Below are 27,469 nucleotides of genomic sequence, written 5' to 3'. Positions count from 1 at the left end.
CCAGAGTCCTTTTTCTTTACAGAAGGTTTGTGTGGTTGAAAAAGTCTGACAAAAAAGTGTGGTGTAAGTGATTCCACATCAGAGGAGATGCGGGTCAAGTTTGTTCCTTGGGCTGAGCAGAGAATGTCCTTTTAATGAGAGCTGCGCCATGATATGTTTGTTTGTGCTGTTTAGCTCCAGAGGTAGTCTGGGTTACAAATGGCCAGGGATCTCCAGTTGGAAGTGGTGCCCAAATTGCATCCAAATGTAGAGTGACAAGGGGGAAATAAATGCCCAAGTGCAGGGGCGCTGAACCCAATGATCTGTAAAGTCTCTTCCAGCCCCTAACAACTATGAAACTATGAAATGTGAAGCCTGCTTGTTCCACAGTCAGGCAGGAGAGCAGCATATGCAGGCAAGCTGGAGCTCAGCATGAACTATAGCTGCCTAAGTACTTAATAGGGATCCTTGGTGCGGTGGGGTGGTTCATCCCAGACTGGCCATGCTGCCACTGGCCATGCTGCTGTGGATACCCAGACTAGCTCAATATAAGGCAAGCTATCCCTGTGGTTTTGATGTGGATGCCTCCAGATCCTGTCAGGGATGCATAGGAGCAGAGTTCTGGGCAGACTGGCTGGCAGATCCATTGCCCAGCAAGGCTCAGCCCACCCCATGTGTGTCCCATGTGCAGTCTAAAGCCAGTGCAGGTACTAATGAACACATGGGAATGATTGTGTGGCAGGAGGTGGCAAGGGAAAGCCTGGCACTTCCTGATGTCCAGTACAGAGCAGTGCAATTTGTCCTGTCATGTGGAAGCCCTGATTTTGCTGCTCAGTGTAAATTTGTAGCCCAGGTAAAGCTCATGAAGCAGAAGATAAGTAGTCACATTACTTGCTAGGCATGTACAGTAAGGCTTTGATACGTCCATGGTACAGTATATATCATCTTCAGTGGTCCAGCTCCTATTCTGGTTGGAGCTTTCCATCAAGCATTTTGATTCCCTTTGGGGATATCACCTCAAGTTTCCAATTGCCAAATTTTTCCGTAACCATTTAAGAGTGGCATTCTTGACCACTAATAAGCAGGGAGAGGGCTCACTTTTATGATATGTCCAAAGGAATTGCATGGAATTCAGGCTTAAATCTGGGTAGGGAATGGGCATCAGCTCAGAACTTTCTACTCCTTTGAAGACTTGTAGCCCTCCTGGAAGTAAGGAGCACCAATAAGCTGACAAACAGGGGAAGAGATCTTGCCTAACCTTCCTTAGCATCAAGAATAGGGTCATTGGACACACTTGTGGTGTAGTCTTGCCTTGGCCTGTTTCAGTATCTGTTTAAATGTGTTTGGCCATTAGCTGAACCTGACTGGAGAAGAGGAGGGTTTTCCTGTTCTCTGGTGATCACTGAACTATCTAAAACAGGCTCAGTAAGTATCCGAGGGGCAACCACTAGCTTATGAGTGTCTCACTCCTAATTTATTCTCCCAGTAAAAATCAGGCAGGTCCTACAGTGTTTCCCAAATGGCAAAGCAGTCAGTCATGAAATCTCACATGCAGCAGCAACAGGGGCAGAGGCTTTGTTCAAGGAAGGTAGCCAGATGAGTGCAGGATATCAAAGAAAGGCAAGGTTCTGATACCTTTTATTAGACCAGCTCAAATAGTTGGAAAAATTCTTCTTTGTAAGCTTTTGGGTACAAATGCCCTTTGTCAGGCTGAGGAAGCATCTGCAGTTCATCTGTGCTCTTCCTGGATGGAATGAATATGTCCTTAGACCAACATGGCTACAACCTATACCCCGGATACCAAAGATATCCTTTGGATAAACACAGCAGTCTCCTTTTTAATCCAGGATTTATTCATGAGCTTCTTAGTTGGCAAATCTCTAGCAGAAGCTAAGCTCCTGTGTAAACAACGGTTTGTCACCTTTATACAAGGATTAGCAAGATCAGGGCACAAAGTCTCCAACCTTGGCAGAAGCCTCTGGGATGTTAACGCATTACCCAGAGCAGTGGAATCAACTCCTCTCTCACAAATTGTTTAACTGAGTGCTACTTACTAGTGTACCACTGCATGCTGGTCTGATGAATGAATCACGTATCTGAGTCACTAATACCCAAAGCAAACATGGGCTACAAAGCATAAGCATTAGCTTTCATGTGATTTCAGCAGTTAACGCTTCCTGCTTCCTCAGCCAGACAGCTTTCTTGAAAATAACAGCACCCTTAGAGCTGCCACCTGCACTGGTCTCTTCAGTAAGTGTTTCAGACTTGCTCATGTGCTAATTCCTGGTGCTACCTCCTTGGTTTAACCAAAGAATGTCCCTGGGAGAACCACTGCCTGCAGTTCTTGGGACTGGCAGCAACAGCTTGGCTGATTTAATCACTTGTATCTCAAGCTCTACAGTGCGCTCCAGACAGCCGTGAGTCTTCACCCAGGGTTCCCAGAACAGGGTGCAGAAGTCCTGCTCCAACTCGTGTCCAGAAGATGCTCCAATGGAGCACCCAGGACTACTGCATCCAGTGTGATGGGAGCCTGTTCGGTGTAATGGGACTTGGGTAAAGCCAAAGGACACAAACAATGCTGACCTTGAAGAGCTCCTGGGACCCAGGGGAGGGAGGGAGCTGTCTCGTGCTGGAGTAGTGTCACAAGGAAGTAAAAAGCCAGATGGAGATGGGCATTGGGCCTCAAGGGTCTCTTACTTACCTCTTGATAGCTTAACCTTCTCCATAGTGTTTGATTATGGGTTATATGCATAGCTTTGCAGGGACGTGAGCAGAGCAGGATGGGTCCCTACCATCCAGACTGCTCCAAAGGGCCAAAATGCTTGACTTCCTAAAGCAGCAGCAGTGGCATGTGGGAGAGACCAGATCTGGGATGGCAGCAAGGTGCCAATGTCACTCATCCCATCAGGAATGAGGGCTTTCATGGACAAAGGGAGGGACTGATGCAAACAACAGGGAGGAAGTGGTTGGAGGAAGCAGCATGACAGAATGGGCTGCCAGGTGGTGTCCTCCCTGGGATTCATGTGGGCTTAGTGAACAGGTGAGTGGGGTTTCTAGACAGGGCTGTGCTAGTGTATTGACAGTTTTAGCATATATGCTGCTAATTTAAGGCAACCTAACTCTGGAACAGGCCCTGACAGGCTCTAACTCCATAAATGTGAGTGAAAATGTGGGAAGGGGGGTGCTGAAAGCCCACCCAGTCCCATATGCAAACCATGCATGGGACTTTGTGTTACAGACAAAGTAGGGTCAGCTGTTCATAGCAGTAAATCTGCAAAGGGACAAATCCACCACTTGGCTTTCTACATCCCCTGAAGTCAGTGAAGCTTCATAAAGGGTAAATACTGCCCCCTGTGCGTGTTCCACAGCCAGTCTCCTGTGCTTCAAAGCACAAAAATGGTGCAACACAAACCATAGAAAAATACAGGTCACACCATTAAAACAAACCCAAAGGCGCCCAAGTTCCAAGCCCAGCATTCTCAGGGCAGGGTCCAGCAGGCCTGGCATGCCAGCACTGAGTGAGCTGCAACCAAGATCCGGTGCAAAGCAGAGAGTGTGCACAGTGGTGATTTGTGCTTGGGTAGCTCTCAGAAAAATGAAGAAGAAATGGCAATCTGAGGTCTCAGCAATGGATAGGGCAGCAACAGACTCAGCCAACTCATGGAAGTCAGGGGAAAAAACATGTGCCTTGTAAAGGCTTCCAGCTGTGGGAGAAGGGGGAGCAGCTGCACTGCTGCAGAGAGGGACTCCTCATAGCACCAGGTGGCCCCAGGGCCAGCCACTTACCACTCCCCCTACTGCCACATGCACTTGTACTTCCAAGCTGCTGACAGCTTTGCTAAGACACACATCAGTTCATACCATGAGCAGGGAGCCCTGGCCCTCTTAACTGCAGTGGGGTTTTGTCACTGACTTTGGTGGGGCCAAGAACTTGCCCTATATGTTTCACACATATCTGGGGAAGCATATGCCCCCCAGGGTCCCATGGAAGCAGGGACCTTGTGTTTCCCCCAAGGAAGGGCAGTGGGAGCAGAGCTGCAGGGCATGAGGTCTGGCAGTAGGAGGAGTTTTAGATGCATTCCCACTCCCTGTAATCCTGAAAGCAGCTGCTACTCCAGTGCGGCCTAATGCATGATTTTCTCCCTTCCATCGACACCTCCTGTGACTGGGAGAAGAGATCTGCTGACTTCAGACTGTCACCATGCTGTGCAGGAATAGTCCCATGCAGCTGTCCAGTGCTCCCTGTACTATTTATTTCTGGGCTAATATGCATCCTTCTAATGGCATGTCCGCTGCACCAATGTCCAAGCCAGGTGGATCAGGCCACCTGCATAGTAGACCAAACTTCCTGTTTCATGTAGTTTTTACACCCCCACCTCCATTCCCACCCTTAAAATACTCCTTATGGTTTAAAGTAACCAAATGAAACCCCTTTCATCTGTGCAAGAGCTTACCTGGCTGTCATCACCCTGACCATCTGCCACCTGCCAAAGTATCTTGCCCCTCTTGTTCTCATTCTGTAGCCATAGCCCTGGTATCTAGGTCCCCTTTAGGAGGATACCAAGCACCTGTCACTTGTCTGCTCCAGAGGCTGTACCTAGAACACAACATCTCAGGGCCCAGACCTCATTTTACTTCTGCAGCTCTTACTCAGGCAAAACCTACCCCTGAGGCCCTTTAAAGCAGCCTTTTGATTTGCTAGGCTCTCTTGCACTCTACCCACCAGTTTGTTACCACCTGAAACTGGGACAGGCTGTTGAAGTTCTTATTTGGGGGCTTATGGTCTCTGCTGGGATCATTTGCTCTGAGTGCATATGTGCAGACTTGGCCCATCAGGGAGTCTCACTAGAGGTAAACCTCCTGAAGATCTGCTACCAGACAGATAGATGTACTCCAGTTTGTCCATAAGCAGCCACTCAGGGAAGGGAACAACACTTGCCAAATAAGGTGGTAGGGAAAAATTCAACCCAGGCTGGGAAAGACATCATTTTTCCAAACACTGGATAAATAACTGGAATAAAAATGAGAATCTCTTTGGGCATTGGAGCTGCCTGCATCCCCCAGAGGCACCACGATCTGGTTACACAGCACTCTGCAAACTCCTCCCAGATGGCAAAGATGATGCAGTGAATGCCTCTGCCTCAACAGTGCCCAGCCAGCACTTTCTCCAACCACTGTCAATGCTGCTGATAGTCTGATGCTGAGTCATTCAAAAGCTGACAGCCTGCCTCATGCCTGATAAGTCACGTGAGAAAGCTGTGTGTAACTGGACACCAAGTCCTGCCAATTGCCAGAGCTGGAAGACAGCCCGTAGGGCTGATTAGACAGTGGGGACAGGGACCATGAATCTGACCCTTCACACAGGGCCATGAAGTCTGGTTCAAGGTCTGGTCCCAGACCTTGGAACTGGAAATCTGCCATCCTGAAAACAGCCCCACCCCTGGCATATGCCCAGGCAACAGGGACGTGCAGAACAGCCAGCACAGCTCCACGCTCTTTCCTGCACACTTGTGCCCCTGCAAAAATGAAATTAGCTTTTCCTCTAATCAAACGGTGTGCTACAGATGTGCATCATGCCTGGGAGCTGTGCTGTGCAGTTGCTTTGAAGACAGCATCACCTTCTGCCCCCAGCATCAAGCAGGCTGGAGTAGTATGGTGTGCGCCTTCTCCAGCACATTTATGCCATGTGCTTTGGGCTGCCAGCAGCAAAATATGACTTGGTACTCTGCAGTAGACTGGGAAGTGGCTTGGCTTTTATACAGAAGCACAAAGACTGCAGATCCCAGGTATGTGTTGTTGGAGGTTGGGCAGTGCAGGCAAGAAAGAAAGGGTGCCTCTGGCTGCCCAACCAGCAGAGTGAGTCCTTCTGTAACAGATGTTCAAGGCGTACCAGTCAAATGAGGTCTGCCTTCCTGAGTGGTTCTGCTGGCTTAACATGGAGACAGGCTCCAGGACAGATAGTCTAATTCTGTTTCTTTGGACTGTATATGGACTGACATTTGTTACACACTCAGCAGTACCCTGCCCTCCCTTGAATATCTGCCTGCCATTACAATACTGTGTGCTGAACAACCTTTTAGGGAAGTTTCTGCACCCTTTGGAAAAGCCTCTGCATGCCTTTTCAACTTGCTGCCACTCATGCGTTCCTGAATACCTCTCCATCTTCCTGCGTTGCTCTTGTCTCGTTAACCAGAACTCAGTATTCAACCCCTGAGTTTTCACCTGGAGCAGAGATCCATTAACCCAAAAAACATTGATGGACAAGGGACCTAGGAAGCAGATCATTTGCTCATTTTTAGACTGGTGCTCTGACAAACCTGGCTCATACATAAGCCTGATGAAGATGGGGGCTTTCTCCAGGACATGCACTGCTTGCCTCTTGATTTGGACTGTTTTATTTGCTTTTATGAGACTACATGCCACCCCCAAACACAGGGAGATGGATTCTGTCTTAGCAGCAAGTTTGTAGTTTGTGATTTAGGCTGCTTCACTTCTCTTGGGTAGGTCCCATTTGAAGAAGGGCTTGGGACAATCTGAGATGGTAAGAAAAAATCAATCCCAAAATCCTGGAAGGATAGGAAAGCCCTTCCCCATGGTGGGTTACACACAGGAGATTTGGGGGCCTGGGGCTTGTGGAGCCTGACCTAGAAGGAGTGGGCAGCCTGGTGGAAACGTATGCTCATGGTGCCCTTATAACCTCCCTGGTTCCTCAGCCTTTCTGATGGCAGTCTGGTGAGTGACAGAGGCAGAGAAATGTGCAGAGAGACAGCACTGGTCAGATGAAGACATATAACCAAGGGATGAGACAGACAAAATTGCGCTGAGCTATGTAAGGGGGGGTTAATGGCCTGTGCTAGAGACAGAAGGTCAAGCTAGTGCCCTGCAGATACAGAGAAAGAGAGAGAGCAGGTTTGGCCCTACCATGGGGAAGCCAAGTGAGTGCCAAGTATGACCAGGGAGGCTGGTGGAGATGGGCTGCTTAGTCTGGCTTTGCCTTGCTGTTGGGTTGTTGATGGAGACAAAGCTATGAATGGGGGTTAGAGACAATTTTGGCCCTGGGCTGTATGTGTGGAACCTGACTGAGAGGGCCATAGACAGGACTTTCTGTGTACTCCCCACCCTGGGATCTGCTCCAAGCCATAGGCCCTGGGCTGCCTGGATGTGGGCTTCAGTTTAGGGTTATCTGGCAATGTCACCTCTCTCTCTCTGAAGCTAGTGTGGTCTGTGTGCTCCTGTTGAAAAAAAATCACTTAACCTAAACTGATCGAGACCCAAGCTGACTCCTCCACTAAGCACACATTTTTCCTGCCCTGGGAAAGAACAGAGCAGGAGGCTGTGATTCCATTTGTACTATCCCAGGCAGTCCCTCCTGTCCCAGGTGCTGTTGTCACTGGCATAGGCTGCTCATTATTTGAACGGTTCAATTTGCCGTCGCTTCCAGCTGTAAGCACCTCAGGTGCTCAGAGCAGTTTGGGAAGGAGGATTTAGGGGAAAGGAGAAGCAGTGCCTGACTTATAAATTACTGAAGCTCCAGCAGTAGCCCAGCTCCCCAGTTAAACCCAGCATGATTGGGAGTGCCTTAAAAAGCAGATACAAAATCGGGGCAGACCTCTGCCTGTACAGGGCTAATTCAACTGTGCCCCAAGTTGCCTAAGTTTGACACTGTGCAGCGATGAGACCTGGCCAGGCACAAGGAAGCCCAGGAGCTAGCTCCACACAGACTGAAGGGGGAGAGGCTTGTTTCCAGCTGTGGGTGATGGCCCTGGCCCAAGCAGTCTGAGGGGAAAGGATCCACAAGTAGGACTCCTTGGGTGCAAGTCCAGGCAGCCTCTCTTCAAGGAACACCAGAACTTCCTCACCTGCTCCAGCCAACAAATCAGGGAGGAGGACAACATCTCTCTGAGGATACTTTTGCATGGCCCACCACCTGGCTAAGGCTCAGCCCTGTGGAACAGGCCATACAGATCCCCTTTCCCTCCCCCCACCCCAGCCCAGCTGAGCCCCCAAGAGACTTTCCCATCAGTCCAGCCTCCCCAGCACAGCTTCCTGTTGACAGGGGACTGTCATAGGGGTCATGGCTATCTCCAGAACTCTTGTCCATGTGATCTCTTCTTGTTAAACAACAGTCATTTGGGAGAGGGCAATGTCCATCCTCCTCCTCACTCTAAGGAACCTGGGCTGGGGTCTGTAGAGTGGATGTAAAGACTGAACCATGCTGACCCCTCCTCTTTGATATGTGACCAAGCCAGAAGGGTCTACCATGATCTCCTTCCTGACCTCCTGCACAAACCAGAGATCTGGGAGGTCACTGGCCATTCCTAACCCTGGTCCAGTAGCTGGCAGATCTTCTGGGGAGTGATCCTGCCAGAACTGAGGGGCTCCTCTTCTGTGAATGTGAGAACTGGGCCCTCATTTCTACAGTGTGTTTGGCATCTGCAATGTTCCCTAAGCTCCTTCCTAGCAGCGTGGTGGAGTCCAGGGAGCCTGGAGGCATCTGGGACATGGAAACTTGTGGGTTTGGCTGCATGCATCTTTCCTTGCCGTGCACCAATCTTTCAAGGGCAGCACAATGAGAAAGCACATAGCTGCCCAGGACTGGGAAGCCTCTGCCAGAAGGATTCTTTATTTGAAAACAATCCTCGCCCTACTTGCAGGACTGCCAGGGGAGCGACAGGAAATGACATGCAGCAGCCCGCAGCCTGCCAGCTCTGGGGAGAGCTCAAACCCTGCCTGTCCTTGGAAGTGAGATCAGGGAACTGGCAGCCTCCAGTGTCCCAAGGACAGTAGTACCTCCATGCACCAGGAATCTGGCACACAGGTGACCAATACAGCTCCTAGAGCTGCAGCATGGGGCAATGTATCAGGGTTAGCATTGAGGTTAACTGGTGAGACCCAACACAGGGGTTCATTGGCACATCAATTTTGAGGCCTGATTCCTTTGGTCCTGAACAGTAACTATTCTGGCTTGTGCCTAAGTCCAGGTTAAGCACCAAGCCCATGCTCCCCAGTCCAGGGTTGCCTTGCCCTAATAGCATCACAAAGAGAGGTGCCCTGGCAAAAAAGGCTGTGACAGTGTCTGGGCTGGCCACCTCCAGCCCAAGCTGCTGGAGCAACAGCAAGGCAGCACTCAGCCCTTCCTTAGGCAAAAACCTTAAAGCTCCAGTATGTATTTTTCCTAAACTGTGCTTGATTCTGGTGTGCGTGCCTGACTGCAGAGTACTGCTGTCTGCAGAGGAGTGGTTTTCTCAGCATATGGTGTCTGCCAGTTGCTTTCCGTTCCAGCCTGCAAGTACTGCTCTCCTCCAGCTGGCTCTATTGGTTTGCCAGCTCTGAAGCTGCGCTGCGCCCTCCTCCTCGCTGAGACTAAAACTGCATGTGCTATTTGCCCCACTATGTCGGGGCAGTAGGAGTCCCCTCTCCCCAGGGCAGTCATGGATAATGCAGGCCAGTAGCCCCCAGCACAGAGGGGCTTAATTGTCATGCACTAAAATATTCAAGCATCTGCTGTCTTCCGACAGAGTTTGGCTCCATCTCCAGCTGGGTAACTGCTCTGCCTTGCTCGAAGATGGCAAAATGAGCAAGCTTGCATCTTGTAGCAGACTGAGGTGATGCACAAAGACTGATATCAGCTTCTCTGTCCACATCCACCATGGAGCAGCATTTGGATCATTACTTGCTTGGAATCCATTCCTTGCAACAGACTGACACCACTTGGAGGGCCTGGAACACAGTGATTGCCAGCAGAGACAAAGGGTGATGCCTTGACAACCAGATAGAGAAAAGGTCATAGCTTAAATTACCTAATTAGGGGAGGGGAGTGGTAACATGAATATGCACTATGCAGAGCATAACTAACTAAGCACACAGATGAAGCAGACAGATTGGGGGGGGGGGCACAAGGAAGACAAGATCACCTCACATGTGGTTCTGTTGAAAGCCATCAGGAGTGGGGCTCTCCTGCCTGGGTCCAGTTCACCCTTGCTCAGCATAGGGAGAATGCGGAGTGGAACTACAGAGTTTATTTTTGGCCCCGCCTGGTCCCTGGGGTAACCTAGCCAACAGGGCAGTTTAAGACAGGACTGTGCCCTAACATGGGGGCAGCAGAGCTCTTGGTGCTGCAAGTCTGGCCCTGCCCCAAGGTAGGTAGCAGCACCCCTGCTCACTCTACAGCATTCTCCGCTGAGCTGTGGCAGGGCTCCACTGGGACCAAGGGGAGAAGAGTAGAAAGTGGAGATAAACAGGAGAGCTCTCAGCATGGTCTCTGGGGAAGGAAACCTCACTATCTGTGTGCCTTTGGCCAAGACCTATGTGTTCGTTGCTGCCAGCAGCGCTCCTCCTGTCACCTCCCTGCAGCCACAGCTTCTGACAGCAGCAGGGAGAAGACAGAACCTGCAGCAGAGCTAACTCCTCCGGGATGATCAGGGGCTCCCTCCCCTCTTGGCACAATGACAGTGTACAACGAAGGAGTACAATGACAGTGAGACACACCAGGGCTGCACAAGTCAAGAAGCCAGAAGGAAACTCTGCGGCTTGGTCTCTCTCCACCAGCAAAATAGTTAAGTGCCCTCCGCCAACTGCTGTTGGTATGGGGTTAGTGGGGAAGCCGGGCATGAAGGGCTAGGGTAAAAGGCTACTTCTTTTCCTTCCTGCCTGGCTGTGGCACACAGGGAAGCCAGACCCTGGGAGCGATGGCCTTGTGTTTCTCAGTCCATTTGCTCTTGTTTAGCAATGATTTTGTGGACAATAAAGCAAAGGACCTTAAAAGGACTGAGGCTTGAGGCTATCTTCTTTGCTGGCTGGCAAAACCACCAGCTCACAGCACAGAACCTCTTGGACCAGAGCCAGCAAAGCCTTTCAGTCTTTTCCTCCGTCCCTCTTCCTGCAACAAATGCTGCACGTGGTCTTTATAGTTGGACATAGGTCCGTAAAGTGCTGGGAGCCCAGCCCCGATGGGTACCATCCTGCTCCTCAGCTGTCACTTGACGGAGAAATGAATGGTAAATTTTGCACTGGCCCAAATTCACTGGTGCTGGCTATGCTCCTGGAACCATTTGTTGAGGATGAGTGGTCCAGCAGGCAGCCTCAGCTCAGTGGCCAGGTAACCCATCTAAAGTGGAAGGGGTTACTACTTGACTTCATGGCTTATTATGATTCACTTGTTTCCCTCTAAAAACTCTTCATTCCACAGATGTTAATGACCATCTCCTTTTTAATGGCCTTGATGTTCCACTAACCAAGCTATCCTTCTGCAGTTCTGCTGTCTGTTAGCTGCTCCTGGTAATATATCTCCTATTTCACAACCTGCAGATTGTTAACTCCAGCTAACAACATTAATTCTGGTGAACATCAACACAGGTGTGGCAATAACTTCCAATGAAACACTTGATACCCTGTCAGGATGCTTGAGGCTAGGTTTTGTTTTATGAATCAGAAAGAGGTGTACATTTAACCATAATTACAACAGGACAAAAAAACCATATTTTGATTCTTTTTTGCCTAGCTGGTTGTGGTTTTTATACATTATGTAACATAGCAAATGAATGCACATTCCAATAAAGTGGTATTTGCTTCTGCAGATCTTAAATTGAGTAATACAGCCCTAGGCCCCTAGTGCCTTGGTAAAGTTTTGAGTTTCTTTCTACCTGGTGAAAAATGCATGTTGTGTTTATCTATGATGATGCACCAGGCCAGGGTTTGTTCCTCCTTTCAAAATCCTAGAGCCCTCCACACTTGGTGCATAATCCGGTCTCTTCTGACCAGGTCCAAAGATAGCCCTTGCAGAGGGCTCCTGACTAATTAATCCTTCCCAGACCCAAGCTAGTCTTCTGGGTCCTTCCCAGACCCTGTGCCCCAGTGCGGACTGTCCTCCTACCCCTTCCGTCTCCCCTGTGCCGTGCTGCTCTTACTGGGGCTCGCTCCAAGGCGCAGGGCTGCTCGGAGGTCCGTCCCCCCGCCCTGAACCGCGAGCCTGCCCGGGCAGTCTTGCGCGCTGCTCGCCGGGGCTGGGGCCGGGGGGTCCCGGGGCGGCAGCCGTGACACATCGCTTCACGAAGCGGCCAAGCAGCAGACAGCTAGCTCCGGAGGCGGCAAGGAGCAGGGCGCGGGAGATGGGAGCACAGCGGAGGGGCGGGTCGGCCTCCGCCTCCGGCTGCTGAGAGCTCTGCCCTCCCCGCTGCCCCGCGCGAGGCGCGACCTAGCCTCTTCCTCTGGCACCGCGGCAGGGAAGGGCGCTGGGGAGAGATGCAGGACTACCGGCCCGGCCCGGCCCGGGGCTTCGTCCGGCCTCGGCGGTCCGGAGGTGCCCGGGGAGCTGGGGGTGGGCGGGGAGGGCCGGAGGGGCCGGGCCGCTGCCTTGCCACCCCGGTGGGAGCCAGCGCACGTGGGCGGGGCGGGCTGCACTGCGCGTGTAGCGCCCGCTGTGCCCGCTACCCGGCCCGGCCCCTGACACCGCGGGCACAGGGTCGAGGCGCAGCTGCCCCGTGTCCGCCCTCCCGCCCGCCCGGCTGCTACCCCCGGCGCCGCCGCCCACGGAGCCTGGGCCGCAGCGCCGCGTCCTGCCCCGCGGGGTACTCGGTTCCCAGCGCCGCCGCCGGGCCCGCGGCGCCCCCGCCTCGGCGCCGAGCAGCCGGACCCCCCGCGGGGCGACAGGGTCCCCCGGCCGCAGGGGAGAGCTCCCCCGGCCACAGGGCACGGGGACTCGCCCTCCCAACCGCGCAGGGCCCGGGGACGGGTCGGCCCCGGGGAATCCCCGCGCACCGCCCCCGCCGCGGCCGGGCAGGGGGAGGGGAGGGCCGGGCCGGGAGCGGGGGGCTGCGCCGGAAGCATGCGCTCTGCCCGCCTCCCTGCCCAGCCGCGGAGCAGCGGGCGAGCCGGGCGCACGGAGCCAGCGCAGCCGGGAGCCCCGGCCCCGGCGCTCCCCTGGCCCCGGCATGCGTCCCCGGGCCGCGCCGGGACCCCGGGGCGCGAGGGCTCCGCCGGCCCCGAGCAGCGCCGCGCCCGGGCCAGGTAGGACCCCGCGGAGCGGTGGGCGGGGAGCCCGGGGCGGCGGGCGGGCGGGCCCCTCCGGTGCGCGGGGGAGCGGGCAGGCATCTGCTTCCAGCCGGGCGCCTTCCCCCGGGTTCCCCCGCCTGCCGCCGGGCTGGGGAGCAGCGCCCCGCCGCTGCACGCTCCGCTCCGGGGAGCCGCCTCGCCTCGCCTCGCCGCTTCGCCCAGTGCTCGGGGACTGTGCGGGCGCCGCCGCCGCCTGGCGAGGGGAGCGGAGCGGAGCGGAGCCCCTCCGGCCGAAGCTGCTGGCTTTCTCTCCTCCAGAGGGCGCCGAGCCGCTCCTGGGGCGACCCGCCTTGCCGGGGGAGGGAGCGCCCCAGGCTTTGTCCCCAGCCGCGGAGGCGCTCGGAGCAGACAGCGACCGGCACTGGGGCGGGGGCTTTGCTACGCGGGGCCGGCCTGGGGCTCGGGTAGATTCTTCCCGCTCTGGCTCCTCTGAGCCTGTTCATATGGACAGTCACTAACTTTCGCTGGAGGCTGGAAGAGAGCACCGTGCACGGAGCCTGAACCTCCTTCCCTGGGCAAAGAATCCCTCTCGCTGCCCTCTGCCCTTCCTGCTCCTCTTCGCTGTGTCCTGTGTGCCTGGACGCTTGGCTTTTGCTCTAGTCATGGCTTAGGCCCAAGTAGGCTCAACAAGGACACTGGAAATAAGGCCGTAGAGGGGGAGTGTTGATGAATGGTCCTGACGTGGTGGAGCCCCGGCTGGCAGTAGCTGTGGGTGTGTCCGGCCTGCCAAGCCTGAGCTGGGAGAAAGGCACAAGCGCCTGCAGGAAATTGCAGGCTGCAAAGGGGAGCCTTTGAGAGCACCAGTGAGGAGAAAGAGATGGGAGGATGGGATATGGAAAGATGGAAAATGAAGGGGGGTGGGGGAGGATGATGTGGACAATCTCTGTTGAATGGGAGGAAGAAACTTGGAAAGCAGGTGTAAGCATCATGCCAGAGAACAAGAAGTGGTGTAATCTGGTGTAATCACATTAGGAACAGAGCACTTGGCTCTGGATATCCTGCTACTGAGAAAATATGGGGTGTCAGACAGGAGTTCAGAGAGATTCTCTAGGGGCTGGTGCGATGGAGGGAGAAGTTAAATACAGCAAAGTGTGCACAGCTGGCTAGTACTTCCTAGGCAGGCACCTGGAAGCCTGCTCATGAATTATCTTGTAATATCATGTCTGCTTAGATTGAGGGCAGGAAATCCAGGAAAGGGAAGGTTAGCTTGAAGATCAGGTAAGACTTCCTGAGGGCAAGATGCATGAGCCCACGGACTGATGCAGAGAATCATGGAAAAGCAGGGCTGGCAGGGACCTCAGGAGGCCAGCGAATTCAAGCTCCTTCTCAGGATGTGTTTAACATGATTAATACTGTTATTGCTTGTATAGGTACTGGACTTGGCAAAGGCATACCTGTGAGAAGCTCTAGGCCTATGCTAGTAGAAGATTGCTTAGCATGGCATCTGACTTAGCACGGCATCTGAAGTTGCTTCTGATGTTGCCAGTACCTCTTGCACTGTGGTGCAGAGGTGGACCAGCAGATGCAGGCAGTGTGAGAATGCTACCGCTTGAGGAATCTTTAAACCAGAAGAAAACCTGATGACAGGAAGAAGTAAGAAGAATCCTGTATCTGCAGAGATGGGCTGGATGATCTAATAGGTCACTTCATCCCCTGTGCCTGTGATTCATCCTGGGATTGTTCCCTTGGAACAATGAAGATGCCTGCAATGGCTGGCATGAGTTAGGCAGTGACTGAGTCTGAAAAGGCAGTGGAGTGGTGCCTTCTGCTGGGTCCAGGCAAGGGCTCCAAGATGGAAGCAAGAGCCAGCAAGGCTCTGCTGACACAGAGAGGAAGGAAGGCTGCCATAGCAAATGCAGTGCCTTTCCTAGCGAGCAGGGTTATGAGATGCAGGGGCGTAGATACCATAGTCCTGAAGATCTTTTCTGTGCTGTGACTTGTGCATCTGTGGCAGAATGCCCCAATTGTACACAAGTGTCACCAGTAATCAGACACGAATTCGCAGCTTTTCTGCCGGAGGCCTAAAGGGCAGGTTAGAGCAGAGCTCCTCCTCCCTTCCCACTCTTTTAAAGAATGAATAGGTTGTTGGATCCTTGTTTCTGACACCTCTTCCCTGTTGCTAGCATGCCTCTAATGTGAGAGGGCTTTCCACACATCTCAATGTGCAAATTGAGGTCCTCACACACTCGGACGGGTGAGGAAGGAACAGGGCTGCCTTTAGCTGGTGGGTATGGTTGTGCTGTTAGGAATGGTGTTTCTCTCCCCTGGCTGGGGTTGGAAATCTGGACACTTATGAAATGGAATCTGTCTCAAGTGAAAATGGGTTTTTTCATGTGGCCTCTGCTCTAGAACCACTTGTGTTACTTGCTGTGTTTGTGTACTCCATCCTTCAGCTGTGTGCTGGGGGAGACTTGTGGATCAAACCCTGCAGTTCCTCCCCTGAGTGCTGCTGGTCCCTCAGTTAGGGAATGAACATACAAGGGACTGCTACAGGGGGTAGGTTGTAGCTGTGTTGGTCTAAGGACATAGGCAGACAAGGTTCTTTGGGTGAATCTGATATCTTTTATTAGACCAACTTAAATAGTTGGAAAAACATTTTTTTAGCAAGGTTTCGAGTTTAAAAACTCTTTGTCAGGCTGAGGACATCTCAGCAGTTGGTGTGTGCTCTTCCTGGATGGAATGAATAATAAAGAAGCCAGAGGCTGGTATGCATGCAAGATAGGCAGTCAGTGAAGTTGTAAATTGAGGAGTCAGTGGGTGACAGACAGGCTGCAGGGGGAGGGTGGGGAGAAGGGGGATGAACTAGCAGTTAAATAGTGGAGAGGTACCTGGGAAGTCAGATGTCAGGCAGGTTATAACGTGTCATAAATCCACATTTGGCCCTACACTTGAGTGCTGGCTGCCTGTAGGGGATGGTGCTGGAGGTGTTTCCATGCTTTGAGGCTGCTGCGATGGACTCTGCATTAAAATGCACAACTACTTGTGTACTGTTTTGAGTATTGAACTTTCATACAGTAAAAAAGGCCATAGCCTTTCCTCATGCATTTGAGAGGAGTCAAAACTGTTTCCTAGAAGCCTGTGGTTTCTCAGATGACTTCTTCCTTGTTTCCTTCTGGCTTTTCCCTTCCCCCCCCCCCCACTCAACCCAAAAGAGCTTGTATTTTTGACATCTCCACACACTCGCTAGCTCTAGTTATACCCCTGTGAACCAAGGGAAAGAGAGGCTGTGTCTAGTCAATTTAGTCAGATCAAACTTAATAGCTGTCAATGCCAGTGCTGCTTAGCTGCAATTTTGGCTGGACTGGAAGTAGTTTAAAGTAAATAGCCACGAGGAGTCTGTTGCAACCTTCAGGTGATGCTTTGTTCTCTGGCATTCATGTTGCACAAGTTTATGTTGATGGCTGTCAGGAACATGCTCTGAGAAGGGGAGAGCCCCTTTGACATTGGCTGTGTGTTCACTGGTCCAGGCTGCATAACTGGAGTACCCTAGACACCTGCAGAAACAGTCCCCAGCTTCTAATGCAGGTGCAGGTGATGCCTTGCAGCAGGCTAGCCCTGGACCTAGGATAGTAACCTTGAGCAACAGTAAAGCATTTCTCTGTGATTCACTGGGCACCTCTGGGATCCTGCCCCACCAACTCACCTCATTAAAGGCACTTTGTGGCCAGGGCTATCACTGAGGGAAGCTGGAGTTGACATCCACCACAAGAGTCCAGTCTGATCTAGCATGCACATGTCCTTGCCCTCCCCCAGAACTCAATTTGTTACCCCTACTGGCATATGGGTGCAGGGTCTGACCTGGGTCCTGGACGCTGGTCTTCAGTAACATTGAATTGTTGTAAAGTGCTTCCAGGTATTCGGCAAACTGCTTCTTGGCCCTGTTGTTTCTCTTGCTGGCCATCGTTACAACACTGCCTGAATAACTGACTGTGGCAGCTTTGTTTTGTTTGCCTCTTTAGGGTGTATTTTGGGAAAGATAATATTGGCATCATTTAAGTTAAATATTTAATGAGATCAGTAAAAACAGCAAATATGTCCAATGAATACTATGTAGTAGCACAGCTAATGCAATATGGCTGGTGGCAGGCCTGTGCCGCAATGGAGTAACTGCAGGTCTGTTGGTAACTATTGCAGCAAAAAAGCAAAGGGATCCTTTTTATAAGGAGTGTATCAGTCTTGAAGACTTTCTGACTAAGCAGCCTGGAAACATGGGGAGTGCTTAAAGGAAAGTGGTGTTTTTTTCTTGTCTTCCTCTGGTCCATATTGATGGTTCTGTCTGCTACCCACATAAAAGTCAATGTGAGGCTCCTGCTCTGGGATTATCTCCTGCCATCCCTTTCATCATGTGGTTCTGTGGTACTGCCCTGGCACCATGCAGCTGCTTGCTGTTCCACCAGTGGGCAAAGGGAAGTGCATGTTGTGTTGCTGGGACTCTCGCTTCATGCAGCTGAAGAAGTAAACTTGTCACGGCTGTTTCACGCCTGTTTCTCAGGGAAGGCAATGGCTGCTGGGCTTCCTCATGCTTCCTGCTATTTTGTCTGCCTAGCAGGCCTGAACACAGCTGCTCACCCGTACTGCCAGCCAAGAAGGCATGGGCTACAATGACTGTGATGCAGGTTTGGCAGCCACAGACTAGTCAGTCTCCCATCAATATCTTGGCACAGAATCAGGGCTGTGCTGCTGGGCTCAGGCCAGGGCAGCCCCTGGGAAGCTTCCTGCCTTGCCCTGCTTTGTCTGTCTGTCTAGCTGTCCCAGGTGCTGGTGTTGCTGTTGGCCAGCAGGCCCTGACTCTGCTGTGTTGGCTTAGAAAACAGCTTTGGCTGGGGCCTTTAGGAGCTACTGAAACGCATATGAATGCTAAGGCCAGAGGCCTTGCTACAGATCCCAGAGAGCAGGCATGTGCCCTGAGACCCCCTTTTGCACTGCCCCTCAGGCAGCCAGGGAAGGCTGCTCTATGTGGAAGCCTGTGACAGCACTGGGGGAGAGGAATGAGTCTCTTGCCTCTTGCTTGGCTCCTGCTAGGAGAGGAGAAGCTACTATTGAATTTCTGAGCTGTTCCTTTCTGGAAACTGGCACTCAGCAGGTCAAGTTGTCACCATCCAGGCATCTTGCTGTGGTCATGAGGCTTGCTAGCAGCTCAGGAAGGCCCACATCCCAGAATGAGGCTGCTCTGGAGGGCCCAGCATCTGGAAGCTCCCTGATCTTTGTGGTCCTGAACACCTTAGTGCTGTGCAGGAAGGGGAAGAGTCCTGAGCTCTGGGAAGGGGTTAAAATCTGATAGGAGCCAGCTGAGGGCTGCAAGGCTTCCATCTGAATAGAAACATCTGCACAGCACAATTAACCCTGCTGTAGCACTCTTCCTATTGGATAGCAAATGCTATGAAAATGTGTGATAAGCAGTTTCTAGACTGTAGGCGCTACACAGAGAGGGTGGAGAATAAAGCTGATGCTGAACTATGCTATTAGTGGGACCCTGGGGTTAATTCAGCACCCATGGGGCTATACTAGCACTTTTCCCCTGGGCAGCAAGGGGTGCTTTTACCCGCGCACAGTCCCAAATTTGGAGCTGGAACCATGCCCCAGGAGGCAAAGGCTCCACAGAGCAAACCTTTCCAACTTGTGTACGTGCAACTGTCCCCTTACTCGTTGGTCTCCCCCCAGCCTTATGAGATCACTGCCTGGGCATCTCCCCTCAATAGCGCATGATTATAATTTTTAGACCAACCAGTGGTCATAGGGCCAGTAACCTGGCACCATCCCCAACTCCCTGAGTGGTCTGGCTGTCTGTCATTTGGATCCTACTTGTCACTAGTCAGCAAAAGTACCAGAATCTCCAGAGACGGAAAAATTCCTGAGCATTACAGGATTGTGCAGCCAAAGCTTTGTTTCTCTGAAAATGACATGGAAAACTCATAAAACTCCTATTGATCCTTGCTTCTTGAATATTAGTCTGTAATTGGTTGTCCTCCACATTTGTTTTGAAAGGGGAGGTAAGGAAGGAGTCAGAGATGTTGTTACGGGAGATTGCTGAGGGAAGCCAGGAGAGGGGACTTGGCTTTCTGTGCACCAGGGCATGGGGTCAATGGTAGAAGCAGCTGGTAGTGAGAGCAAGCAAAAGGGACAATGCCCTGTTCTGGGGGACAGCCTGCATAGATGAGGTTTGGTAAGTGGAGTGGTTGCTTGTGCAGGATTCTTGACCTTTTTCATGGGGGGAAACGGACTGCCTGAAAAACAAGGAATGTAGCAGGAGGCATATGCAGTTGGGATGTTGGTCTGAGCACATTTAAACTACTTTTGTAGAGCTTAGCTGAGCAAAATGACACCTCCCTCTACCCTTCCCCAGCATGTGGGGATCAGTTACTTTGGAACCCAAATGACTTGTGTGTATGGTTAAGGGCAAGACATTTAGCTAATATCCAGGGGATCATTACAGTTTTGTCCACTCACGGGACATTCCTAACCAGCAATGCACTCCTGAGCTCTAGTTTTCTGTTATAGCCAAGCGGCAGTTATAAAGAAGGTGAGAAGTGCTGGATGAGCATTAGCGATGCAGCGTTGTCACAAGATCGGTAGAGGAACAGAGTTATTCTTCAGCACTGTTTGGAGAATCAATTGTGGTTTTCTCATCATGTCAACAGCACAGCTGTGTCCACTACAGAGAGAACTGGCCCCTGCTGCTCATTATTGTATGGCAGGTTGAAATAGTTTAGGGCTTCATCCCAGATGGAACTGGAACTGACAATCCCCAGCTCCAGAACCAGTCCATTAGGCCACAGAGACTGGGCCTCCAGTTCCCTAGATCTCAGTGGTGTTCTTCAATGGAAAGGAGGTTGCGGGGGGGGAGCAGCATTAATTCTTACCAGCCCCTGAACCTTGAAACAATGAAGGCGCTGTCCAAGCTTCCCATCCAAGCCCATCATCACAGGCTATGTAGTTTGGCAGTAAGGTTGGCAGATGCGTGTGGAAGCTTTTAATCCTTTTCCCTTGTTCTGTCATCTTTCTGCTTCCATCCCTCAAGTATTAAAGCAGCCCTAACAGAAAAGGGTGTTGTTACACATTACACTTAAGCCGTACTAAACCTGTCAAATGTTACATGGTATTTAAGCTAGAACCTTGCACAGGTCTGACTTGGCACTAGAGGGCTGGTGAGCAGGGGCACGGCTAGGAGCCAGGATGCCTGGGGTGGGAGAAGGCTGGAATTATGTATGGTTTAATGGGCAGTCAGGGTACTCAATGGCTTATTCAAAGGTTAATTGGTTCACGTGAAAACTGATCCATCCATCCTACCCTCCTGCCCCCTAGTAACTACCCTAGCAACTCTCCAGCTTTTCCAGGGGTGTGTTGCACTCCACTCCCCTCCCCCGGCCTGGTGAAAACTATGGGATTATTCAGTTAAACAGAGTAACCAACAATTAATTGAAACATTTTCCCACACTGCCTGGCCCTGTTTCCCCAAGGCATTGCCAGCTTCTCCTGGTCAGGCAACTTCATGGGAGCCATAGCTTTCCCCTGGAGCCTCCTGCATTCCCAGCCTGGGTGAGGGTGGAGGAGTAGAAGAGGGCTGGACTGCATGAAGCCCCCAAGATGAGCCCAGGCAGCTCCACCAGCCCCCTTATGACCCAATCCCAGTGCTCTTGATTTGATCCTAGCCCCCCAACCTTCCCCAGGGTGTGCTGCACCTACAAGACCTGGAGCTGGACACAAGACAACACAATGGAAGCTGTCACTGTGTGCCTAGTATTGGATGCTATCTCAATGCTGGGCACTGTTGGTGAGCTTGAACTGCTGGGAGCAGCTCATCTTGGAACCTGGGATGATGTGCCATGGCAGCAGAACTTTAGGATGTCCCGTGACACATTCATGGACCTTTGCACCAAAGTGGCCCCTCTGCTTCAGTGCCAGGTTCTTGGGCTTCAGTGTCCCTTATCCATTGAGAAACACATGGCCAAGATGATCTGGAAGTTAGCAAACTACCAGCACTGTGCCTCAGATTATATAATCTGCAAGGGGTTCTTTTTGATTGTACTTCAGGCAGTCATGGACCACCAAGGGTGCATCACCACCATCAAAGTTGAGGGGTCAGGGGAGGTGCACAATGTCTGCGTATTCAGGAACTCTGGTTTCCCAGAGATGATGAAGTATGTGTGTATGGGGGGGGGGGGTGTTTCATACTCAGCCTTCCCACCATGGACTTGTCTAGGCTTACTGTTCTGCCCCAATCATTAGGGAACTGGTGTATCCATTTCTTCCCTGGTTCATGAAGCTGAGCACTGGCTAGCTGCACTCCAGGAAGAAGTGCTTCAGTTACTAGAAGAGCAGCTGCTGGATTGTAGTAAAGTGTGCCTTTGGGTGTCTAAAGGCATGGTGGAGGTCCCAAGCGGTTTGCCTTGAAGTCAGGCTGAGGAGTGTTCCCATCTTCATGGCCACCACCTGCATCCTTCACAATATATGCAAGGGAAAGGGAGAAGCCTTCCTGGATGGCTTTGGGTGGACCCACTTTGCATGGTGCCTGAGCTGAAGTGGTGCTCCTGGTTGAGTGAGCATTGTAGACAGACTCACAGCCAGGCCAGTGTGATCAGTGTGGCCTTGGCTGACCACTTCTTGTGAGAGCTTCCTGCTGGGAGGGGAGCTCTGTGCAGTTGTGAATGGTTCATTCCCAATAAGCATCTTTTATTGAACCAGTTGGGCTTGACACCCCCTGATTTGGGAGATTTGGAGGGCCTGGGGATTTGGGGCCTTTGTGATGGGGGAAGGCAAGGGCTGGCTGGCATGGGGAAACCAAGGCATGGAGTCTTATGATGGGGGAAGTTGAAGGCTGGCTGGGATGGGGAAACTGGGGCACAGGGGACCATGCATTTCCATTTACAGGCCAGTCTATATGGTAACCTGTGCCGGCTTGAGGCTGGGGCCATTGTCTGTGATCAGATAGGGGAGGGTAGGTAGCTGGAGGTGCCTCCTGCTCACTGCAGGTATACGGACATACCCGTCTGCAGCACTAGCCACCTTTTCCATAGCAGTAGCCTCCCTTTCTGCAGTGATACCCACCCTGGTCAGGAAGGACTTCCAGGAGTCCACAGCAGTAGCCAACAAGGATGTCAGCTTATGGTCCTGAGCCATAGAATTTAGCTGAGTTTTCAGCAGCTCCTCTGTCCAGTCCTGCCTATGCCCACAGGCAGAAAGCCAGCACTTGGTGGAGTCAGCTTGGCATGCAGATGACTGCAATGTCCTCCAGGAGTTGATCGCAGTGGTCCTGCTGACATTTTTGGCTACGGGCCGTCTTCTGAGCAGGATTGTCCCTTCATGGCCTTGAAGTGGCATCTGTGCTGGAGCCTCCTAAGCTCTCTTGAACAGGGGCAACTTCTAGAGAGTGCAACAAGCAGAAAAGTACTTTAGATTGTTTCCAAACAATAAAATGTGTGTGGATTCTGAATGAATTCCCACACAAACACTGATAGGTGTACAGACAGTAGTGCACTGATGGCAGACCTTGAAATTGTAGCAAACATTTAAGATAGTATGAGGGGAAACAGCTTGCCTTGCTTTTCCCAAGCATTTTCATGGAACATCAGGACTAGTATAGAACATCATCATCATAGTAAGTACCCTCTCAGCTACCCACTGCCAACCACTTCCCTCACCAGTAGAAGCCCTTCAACCCAGTAACTTCTCCTCTGTCTTGTCCCTGTCTCAGGATACTGCTTCTCTGCCCAATATCTCCCTGACAAGAGTATCCTTCCAGTGCAAAGTGCATTTTGAACTTGCAAGTGGTGACCCCACAAGATATGCTCTGCTGCTTCTATGAGCTATTGTGCTAATGCATGTCCTGGAAGGAAGGAAGGTTGCTGTTTGTTATGACAGCTCTCTGGCTGGTAATTCCATGGAATATGTATAATGCCATAGAAAACTTCTTGCACATATATTACAGCTTCCTACCTCTGGCAGACTACCTGTCAATGTAATCAGCAATAGATAATGTCCTGCAGTAGTAGGAACTTGTTCCCTTCCCCAACAGCAAGTATTCTGCCCTCTGTAGGCTTGCAAGCTCTCCTCTCTGTAATGAAGCTCTGTTCCAAAGGACCGTGAAGAGGAACACTTTTCACTGCCACCCAAACTGGTTTCTCCTTGCATCCCTGTGGCGAGGGAGTTGGCTATTGCCCTAAAAGATGACAGCATTCCCTACTGCCAGACCCTTCCTTGGACTGCCGTAGAACATGCAGAGTGCCTTTCAGGGTTGGAAATGCGGGGCCTCGTGCCTGTAAATAAAATGCTTTGCATGTGCATTTCTGTATGTTTATGCCCATCTCCCCACCACACCCACACAGGAGGCTCTGTGGGAAAAGTAGGGCTACCATGACACCACCTGGCCAGGGGAGAGCCAGCAGCACTTTTGGGAAATGGGCCCAGGCAGCATGGGAAATTTTCAGATAGCTGCTGGTAACCATGCTTAATCGAACTTTCCTATGACTTTCACCTGACTCCCCGTAAAAGGTGCTGCATACTCTGGGGAAGGGTGGGGGCCCAGGGATCAGGTTGGGAGAGATTGGTGGAGCCACAGGGGATGGGGCCAGCCACCTCTGGGGCTACACCAAGCCCAGGTCAGGAACACGGGGGTTTCAAGGTAAAGCTATGGCATCCATGAAGCCGCCTGGCCAAGGGAGGAGCTGGTGGTGCTTTTACGAAGTGGGGAAATCTGCTTTTCCCTGGGTTTTGCCTGGCTCTGGGTGAAAAGCACAGCACACCCCAGGGAAGGCTGGGGGTCTGGGATCATGTGGAGGAGACTGGGTTTGGCTCAGGGGGTCAGGTGCAGGGCCATCTGCCTGGGGCAGGTTTGGGCTGCATGTACCTGGGGTGATTGCTAATGGCAACCCCTGTGACTAGCCACCTCATTGGTGATCACACCTAGAGCCCAGAAACACCCTCAGGCCATGAGACACTCAGAGCCTCAAATTGTCTCCAAGCCGTGAGATGCTCCTGTATCCCTTGCTCCTCCAAGCACACTACCAGCCACCCTTCCCACCCCCAGTCATTGAGATTTACCAGTGGTTGATGCTGAATTGTCCATGTCTGTCTGTGAGACGAGGATGTTATACAAGCTTCTCCCATTTTCTCTGTCATCCTGGGTTTGAGTTTGTAGGGGACAAGGTTGGAGTCTGTCTGGAAAGAAGTCCACGAAGCAGCCATCCTCATGCTCGTCTCTGGCCGTTTTGGTATCAGGTGGTGGCAGGGGGCCTGCTTCGTTGTTGTCTTTGTTGTTATTGTGCCATACCAAATCCCCGAGTGTGCAGTGCATGGAGTGGTGGGGACTCATGGTGTAGTCTTCCTCAAGGATCTGGGGTAGCTCTTTGCTATCCTTGCTGTACCTGAGAGTTTGTTGGCATCCCTGCCCTGAATGTACTGGGATTTCAGGCACTTGATTTTAATATGAATCTGCATTCAGTCTCATTGGTGCACCTGAGCCACCACCTGAGCCACAATACGTTCATAGACCACCTGGTTCTGTCAAGTTGCCCTTCGTGTCCCTGGCAGTGGTGACAATGATTCTTTCCTTTCCCCAGATCACAGTGAGATCCAACACCTTACCACAAGTCCAGTTCATAGATTCATAGATGTTAGGGCCGGATGGGACCTCAATAGATCATCGAGTCCAACCCCCTGCATAGGCAGGAAAGAGTGCTGGGTTCAGATGACCCCAGCCAGATGCCCATCTAACCTCCCATCAGGCAGTTTGAGGCCTGCCTGATGGGATCCACGGGGGACAGTCTTTGGCTTGATTCAGTTAACAAAGGTAGTTAGGGATGTTGGCACAGGAGCACTTGAGCAACAGCAGCAAACCATAAGGATGCCAGTGGGTGCCCAGATGGTGCTATATGGGCCAGGGTGGCACCTCCTGGATGTGGGTGGGGATGTTAGATTGGGGCCAGTACCACTCCCTGAGTTTGGGAGTGCAGAAAGTTCATCCATGGAGCAGGAATAGGAGGGATAGGAGTGGGGCAGGCTGGGAATGGGGCATCCTGGGATGCTGGAGGATTGCAAATTGCTTGTTTTATCTCTGTAGAGTGGACTGACATTATTGTAACACAAGCCGGGTGCCACAACGTGAAGATACTCCTTGCCTGAAGTGGCATAACTTTTGAGATGCTTAGAGAGCACTTAGCGTGAGTGGGAACCCACTTTAATGTGCAGACCCTCATGTTTTAAGTGCCTTTAGTATGGCCTGAGGGTAACATGCAACAACACCTTAAGCCATCAAATGGTGTACAGGGCCACAAAAACAGGGAGCTTTGGGATCATGGCTTGAGACACTGTCTTGCTCATTGTGCTAAAGGAAGTTTTCTCCATGGAGTGCTGTTATGTGTCATAGCACTGAAGCATGATAGTGTAGATTAAACATTTGGTGTAATGCTAACCTCTGAATGTCTGGGGCTCTGCAGTTCTGACTTGGGTTCTCTATTTACTTTTGTGCAGTTTAATGCAAGGTGTAATTTGCCCCTGAATGCCACACAATTGCCAGGGTGTAGGCTTTGGTGGTGTACTGCAAACAGCACAGCAGTCTGTACAGTTTATTTTTTTCCATAATTATTTTATGAGAAAGAAAATAAAGTGCCTTTATTCTCTTGATGGAAAACCCACAATGGCTCCCAGCGGCTTGGCTGAGATCTATCTGACTCACAGTTGCAGACATTCTGTGGCAATCAAAGAAATATAGTTGGCCTTGTGTTAGTAACATACACATTTGCATGGATTTTCTGGGTCTGACCTGCAGTTCAGATCACTGCTGGCCTGCTACCCTTGGATGCAATGTGGGAAATTAAAACAAATGTTTGCATTTGGTAATGTGCAGCATTTATTCTGGAGGCAGAAAATGCCTCCCTGATACCGGTGGAGTGTTCAGTCAGCACTTCGGACAAGCTCTCCCAGGCCACTTGTATGTGGATAGTGGATGCAACCACCCGATTCCTCTCAAGGTCTGGTGCAGCTCATGGCTTCTGTGAAGGAAATATGTGAAGGGGGTGCAAGGAGTGTTGTGTGGGGCTGGTTGGAGGGCCATGAGATAAGCCCATATCTGAGGGGGATAGTGAGGGTGCAGCCCAGAAGCGGCACTAAAAATGTTATTTGTGGGGGGCTGGGCAGTGTGAAGTATGCCCACCTGACCCCCTCCCTCCCCTCCTGCAGGGCCGTTCCAGGGCTAGCATGTGCTGGTGTTGTGCTTGTGGTGGTGGAGGAGCATGCAGAAGGGTGCTGGGCGTGGTGCTGCAGTGACACTGGAGCCACTTTTGCTGGCCTAGGATGGAGAGCTAAGCCCCATTAGCCTCAGCCTTCCACTGCCTATGTAGCCCTAGGCAAGGCTTGCTGAACATCACAGCTAAGCACCTGGCATCAATAAGAAGTTGGGAAATTACGTAGGCCTCCCCTGGACATGAGGTGGCTGCACCATGACTCTCAGCCCCGTTGATGTTCACGATGTGAGGAGTCCGGGCTGGGGCTGGGGCAGGGGCAGGCTCTTCACCATCTAGGCGAAGGGTGCCTAGCAGGAGCTGCCCTCACAAGAGCGTCCCTGAGTGAGGTAGGAGGGAGCCTTCATAGTGGGAGTAGGGTTATGCAGTTGGAGGCAAAGCTCCCTCTTGTTTGGGGAACAGACACAAGCCAGAAAAGGGGGCTCTATGGCATGGAGGTGGGGGAGGGGAGGGGAACAGATTGGGGAGCTGGTATACAACTCTTGTCTGGCTATTCAAGTTATGGCTGCCCCTGCCTCTATATGGGGAAAAACACTGAGCTACTAGGATCAGGGAATGTGAGCAGCCATGCTGTTCTCTTGTCATGGAGTTGTAGAGACCTCTGGTTCAGGGCTGAAGTTATCTGCAGCCACTGCTGCATCCTAGACAGAACCCTACAGCCACAGTAGAAAACTGGCGGTGACAGATGCTGGCAGAGTGCTTCCTCCTCTGAGCATCCAAGCTGAGCCCAAGTCTTTCCTGTACTGGTCTCTGCTGCAGGCTTCTTGCCAGGATCATTCTCTGTGGGGGGATAGCAGAGCTTCAACCCTCCCTTGTGGGCCACTGCACAGCAGGCTGTCACAGCTGCAGGCCTGGGCACAGGCTGCTGCTCTTGCCCAGGGCCATTTCCTGTACCTAGGCTTGAAGTCCTCTGGGCAGCAGATCAAGAGCTCTTTGCACATCTTCCCCTTGTGAAAGGGAGCTGTGTCCATGCTGACTCCCTCCCTCCCCATGATATCTCACTGTGGGCCCTAGGTCCCACCCACTGCTGACATATGGCTGTCCCACCTGTGCTGGGGATGCAGGCACCAAGTGTTGAGGGGAGTAGGTGCAGTGTGCCAGCAGGCTGCAGGTGGCCTGGGACGTGGCAGCTGGGACAGCAAGAATGTGGAGACAGAACTTCTGGGAGGGTTCATGCTCTTCCTGTGGCCCATGTCCTGGCATGC

The 27,469-nt window shown here is 52.0% G+C and overlaps 1 protein-coding gene across 2 annotated transcripts in view; it reads left to right on the top strand.

Moving 5' to 3' along the window:
- Nucleotides 1-12,180: 12,180 nt before the first annotated feature.
- GPR153 (G protein-coupled receptor 153) overlaps nt 12,181-27,469 on the top strand; it is a 36,603-nt gene continuing 21,314 nt past the window's right edge. The window contains exon 1 of one of the 2 annotated variants that reach the window (XM_006262069.4): nt 12,181-12,277. The gene's annotated coding sequence lies outside the window, so the exon portion shown is untranslated. Of the gene's footprint in view, nt 12,278-12,810; nt 12,985-27,469 lie in introns of those variants that run through there. The other variant, XM_059716836.1, reaches the window with a different exon arrangement.

Source organism: Alligator mississippiensis, chromosome 13 (assembly GCF_030867095.1).
Source record: "Alligator mississippiensis isolate rAllMis1 chromosome 13, rAllMis1, whole genome shotgun sequence".
Taxonomy (NCBI): domain Eukaryota; kingdom Metazoa; phylum Chordata; order Crocodylia; family Alligatoridae; genus Alligator; species Alligator mississippiensis.
The sequence above is the reverse complement of the archived record's forward strand: the minus strand, read 5'-3'. Positions and strand labels throughout refer to the sequence as shown.